This window comes from Microtus ochrogaster, chromosome 7 (genome assembly GCF_000317375.1).
Source record: "Microtus ochrogaster isolate Prairie Vole_2 chromosome 7, MicOch1.0, whole genome shotgun sequence".
In the NCBI taxonomy this organism is placed as follows: Eukaryota; Metazoa; Chordata; class Mammalia; order Rodentia; family Cricetidae; genus Microtus; species Microtus ochrogaster.
In genome coordinates this window covers 49,652,030-49,657,803 of record NC_022014.1, presented here as the reverse complement: position 1 = coordinate 49,657,803, position 5,774 = coordinate 49,652,030, and positions in this window count along the sequence as shown.

Genomic DNA, 5,774 nt, shown 5'->3' with positions numbered 1-5,774 from the left:
ATTATTAATAATAATAATAATAAAGAAATAAAAGGAACTTCGCAAAGGTCTTTTTGTAAAGCTAAAGTTACCCTGATACCAAAACTACACAAAGACTCTACCAAGAAAGTTAATTATGGACCATTCTAACTCATGAACATAGATGCAAAAATAATAAATAAAATTCTGGCAAACCAAATGCAAGAACACATCAGAAAAATTATCCACCATGATCAAGCTGGCTTTATCCCAGAGATGCAGGGATGATTCACCATAAGAAAATCTATCAATGTAATCTACCATATAAAAAACCCTGGGGCTGGAGAAATGGCTCAGCAGTTAAGAGCACTGACTGCTATTCCAGAGGACCCAAGTTCAGCTCCCGCTATCCACAAGACAAGCTTACAACTGTCTGTAATTTCAGTCACAGGGTACCTGTCACCCTCATATAGATATACATGGAGGCAAAACACCAATGCATATGAATAAAAATTAAAAAGTAAAATAACCAGTAAAACTGAAAGATAAAGCCCTATGATAATCTCATTAGATGATGAAAAAGCATTCATCAAAATCCAACACCTCTTCATCATAAAAGTCTTGGAGAGATCAGGAATACAAGGAACATATCTAAACATAATGAAATCAGTACACAGAAAGCTGCCAGGCATCATCAAGCTAAATGTAGAGAAACACAAAGTGATTCCATTAAAATCAGGAACAAGACAATGCTGTCCACTTTCCCCATATCTATTCAACAAAGTTCTTGAAGTTCTGCCTAGAGAAATAAGACAACAAAAGCAGATCAAGGGGATTCAAATTGGAAAAGAAGAAGTCAAACTTTCGATATTTTCAGATGATAAGATTCCAGAAAATGGGAATAGCTCCCATGATCTTGGAGAGATAGGATCAACATAACAAAAATGGTAATCCAACAAAAGCAATCTAAAGATTCTAAGTGATCCCCATCAAAATACCAACACAATTCTTCACAGATCTTGAGAGAACGATAATCAACTTCATAAGAAAAAAAAAACGAAAATCCCAGGCTAGTGAAAACAGTCCTGTATAATAAAGTAACTTTCAGAGGCATTCAAAGGAACTTCCCTGACATCAAGCTCAATTACAGAGCTACAGTAATGGTACTGGCATAAACATAGACAGGTTGACCAATGGAATCGAATCAAAAACCAGGGTGTTATTCCACATAAGCTATGAACACTTGATTTTTGACAAAGAAACTACAATTATACAATGAGGAAAAAAGTATCTTCAACAAATGGTGCTGGCATCACTTAGTATCAACATGTAGAAGAATGCATAAAGATTCATATGTATCACCGTGCACAAAGCACTAGTTCAAATGTATTAAAGACTTCTATATAAATTCAACCATGCTAAACATGATAGAAAAAATGGGAGGAAGCTTTCAATGCATGGGCACAGGAGACCTCTTCCTAAATATAATCCCAGTAACATAGACACTGAGAGTAACAATAAATAAATGGCACCTCCTCAAACTGAGAAGCTTCTGTAAAGAAAAGGACACAGTCAATAAGACAAAAGGGCAGGCTAGTGAATTGGCAAAGATCATCACCAACGCTACATCAGACAGAGGACTGATCTCCAAAACATATAAAGAAATTAAGAAACTAGACATCAAAATTCCAAATAATCCAATTTTAAAAATACGGTACAGAACAAAACAGAGAATTCTCAACAGAAGAATCTCAAATGGCTGAAAAGCACTTAAGGAAATGAATAACATCATTGGCCATCAGGGAAAAGCAAATCAATACAACTCTGAGATACCATCATACACCTGTCAGATCAGCTAAGATCAAAAACACCAATGATAGCTTATGCTGGAGAAGATGGGGCATAAGGGGAACACTCCTCCATTACTGGTGAGAATGCAAACTTGTACAATTGTTCTGGAAACCAGTATGGCAGTTTTTTAGAAAACTGTGAACCAAACTACCTAGGCCCCACCAATACCACTCTTGGACCTTTACCCAAAAGATGCTCGACCATGCTACAAGGACATTTGTTCAACTATGTTCATAGCAGCATTATTTGTAACAGCCAGAATCTGAAAATAAACTAGATACCCATCAACCAAAGAATGAATGAAGAAAATATGGTACATCTACACAATGGAGCACTACTGAGTGATAAAAAATGACATCTTGAAATTGGCATGCAAATAGATGAAACTAGAGACAAAACATCCTGAGTGAGGTAACCCAGATCCAGAAAAATGAACATGGTATGTACTCACCTATAAGTGGATACTAGCTGTAAAGCAAAGGATAAAGAGCCTAAACTGCATGATCCTAGAGAAGCTAAGCAACAAGGTAATTCTCAAGTAAAATAAAAATAGGTCCACCTGAAAGAGGAAATAGACAAGATAACTGAAAAAATTGGGAGAAAGCAGGGAATGGGAGGAGAAGGAAGGGTGAAAGAGGAAAAAGGGAGGGGATGAAACTTGAGAGAGTAGAATAGACAAGATGGAGGGAGAACAGAGATGAGAGAAAGGAAAAAGATATTTTGACTAAAGAAGCCATTATGTGGCTAGCAAGAAGCCTGGCACTAGAGAAATTCCCAGGAATCCACATGGATGAACCTAGCTAAGACCCCAAGCAATAGTGAAGAAGGTGCCCAAATTGGCCTTGCCCTTAAGTCAGATTGATGCATATCTTAATTGACACCATAGAACCTTCATCCATGTGATGGAAACAGAGGCAGAGCACTGAGCTGAGCTCCCAAAGTTCAGTTGAAGAGTGGGAGGAGTGAGAATATGAGCAAAGAAGTCAAGACCATGATAGAAACATCCACTGAAACAGTCCACATAACTAATGGGAGCTCAACAACTCCAGCCACACAGGAAAGTAACTAGCATAGGACCAAACTAGGGTGATGAGTAGGGTTCACAGAGTGGTGAACATACCTCTGACATGTTGGACTGCACAGAGCCAACAGACAAAGCTGCAGTATTAATCCTAGCCATGCCAGCTTAACATTTAAAAATGAATCTCTCCTGGTCAGAAAAACACAATAAAACAGATTCAGACAAAAAAGACCTCTGAATGGGTCACAGTGTTGGATAAAAGTACATGAGCTTGAGAGAAAAGGAAGAAAATATACAGACAGAAATTAAAAGAGTAAAGAAATAAAATAAATATTAAAAAGTAATAAAGTAAAAAAATAATATAAAGATTGAATATAAACAGAGAGGCTGGATTATGAGGGTTATTGTGTTTTCTTTGGATTTATTGACTGTTAATGAGTTATCTGATGAAAAACATTTGATTCTGGAGGCTGCTAAGCTAAACCAATCTTAATCTTATAAAGGCATATTGACTTTTACATTTGAGTCTAAGGATATTTTACTTTGGAAAAGAGATTATGCTTTTGTTTCCCCAGAGAATGAGAAAATGTGGTTTCCCTGCAGGATAATATGATTTGATGGAATATCTCCAAAAAGGTCTCTGAGAATCCTAAAAATATTGTGCACAACAAACAGTAGGAATATGTTTGAAAAAAATTTCCAAATTTCCAAAACAAATGTTAATAAATTCTAGTTTTCATTTAAATGAGGTTAATTGTAAATGATTAATGGTCACATTAAATTTTTAAAAAATATAATAAGGGGGATATAATATAGCAATGAATAAATTAAATAGGTATGAACTTTGGTTTACTGAAACAAATTTAGTTGATTTTGTGACACGGTGTATATACATTTCTACACTTTAAGGACTTGATGTAGGTGGGTCCTCTGTTTCTGTTTATATAGTTCATTTAAAAATGTAATGCAAGCCGGGCGGTGGTGGCACATGCCTTTAATCCTAGCACTCGGGAGGCAGAGGCAGGCGGATCTCTGTGAGTTCGAGACCAGCCTGGTATACAAGAGCTAGTTCCAGGACAGGCTCTAAAATGACAGAGAAACCCTGTCTCGAAAAACCAAAAAAAAAAGTAATGCAAAATTAAAAAATAATGGATTAATAGTCATCTGTAGGAAACAAAATATAGTTATGTATGTTAGGTTTTCAAGACATACAGAGATATATTTCACATGGATAGATACTTCAAACTTTTCAAAGACCTGCAGAATATGGCATTTAAATGTAAAAGCTTAGAATTTTCTCAACAGTGAGCCATGTCTGCTGCTGGCAGCAAGAATTACTTCAGAGAAGTTGATGGTTATCGAAGAAACTTGTTATGGAATTGCATTAAATGTGAAAAGTCTAGCCAATCGAGCAAGAAACTATACTTGCCTGGACTGCATGAAGGTATGCTGTATAAACTGGACAGGCAGAACACACAGAAAAATGACTGCTCAATTCTCTAAAAGATGGGATGGTCCTGCAGGGATCCTGCTTCACAGAGGAAACTTCCAGACATCGTGTAGGACACAGAAGAAAGTAACATTTTGATAATGTTTATTTCAAGGAGTTTTACTATTTCGAATATGTTGGCCCATGCATTAGAGCAAATTCGTCGGCAGATGTTTAAAATTCTTTTATTTCTATAGACTTAGGACCTCTTGCCCTTCAATCTCTAGTTTTGCTGATGTGCGCCTTTCTTCAGCTTAGTCTAGCTGGACTTTGCCTAATGATTCGTAAATTATATTAAGGGGCCACCCTAGAAACAACTTTGGCTAGTTTTTGCCAATCTTTCCCTTGTTCAGATCTTTGTCTCCCCATTTCCTCTTAAACTGAGTTTACTTTTCTCTTTTGAGTAATTTTATGGGGTGAAATAGGCTGCTGGTTTGAGTCTTTTGGGGCCTCAAGCATCATGGGCTGACGAGAGTTTAAGACCCCTGGCTGATCTTTCAGAAGTCCCAAGTTTAATTTCTGTGTCAACCATACGATGGGACAAAAACATCTGTAATGAGACTGGGTGCCCTGTTCTGGCTTTCAGACACACCTGTCAGAACATTGCATACATAATAAAGAAATAAAGCATAAGGTAAATATCAAGACCAAGAAAAAACATCATGCCCCTTTACCAAGTCCACCCTATCTGCTGTGGTTATTACAGGTCTTTAAAGCTTTACTTTTATATTGAGTGGACTTCAGCTGTGGCCTGTGCATTTTCTTTTATGTAACTCAATTACTCTATGACCTGTAGAAATAACGAAAATCAAAAGTGAATGCAAGCACGAACTATTTGCTCACGGAAACTCTGCATAGTCACATCCCTATGTCAACATAAAAAATAAGGGTTTGATTATAGCACCTCCCTACACAGAACAGTAATCTTTGTTCTCCTCCATGGCCATCCCCTTCCCCACAGTCAGTTCCCTCTCTCTCCCCAGTTAGTTTCAGTTTCTGATTTTTATTTCAGAGCATTCCGCTACCATGTCTATTTCCCACTGTCCATAAGATCTCTTCCTTTTCCATGATCTCCATTCTAGTTTCATGATCTACCCATTCTCCTAAATAAATACACACTCATATACAACCAGATTCATTGCTTGGTTTCCTGGTCACCCAGACCCGAATAATCACACAAAAACTATATTAATTACAACATTGTTTGGTCACCCATTCAGGCATATTAGTAGCTAGCTTTTACATCTAAAATTAACCCATTTCTATTATTTTACGTTTTACCATGAGGCTCGTGGTTTACTGGTAAGATTCTGGTGTCTTTTTCCTGCAGTAGCTACATGCTGTCTGTCAGACTCTGTCTTCTTTTTTTTTTCCCATTTTTTTTATTTTATTTATTTTTTTTATTAAGAAAGAAAAAAAAATTTCCGCCTCCTCCCAGCCTCCCACTCCTCCCAC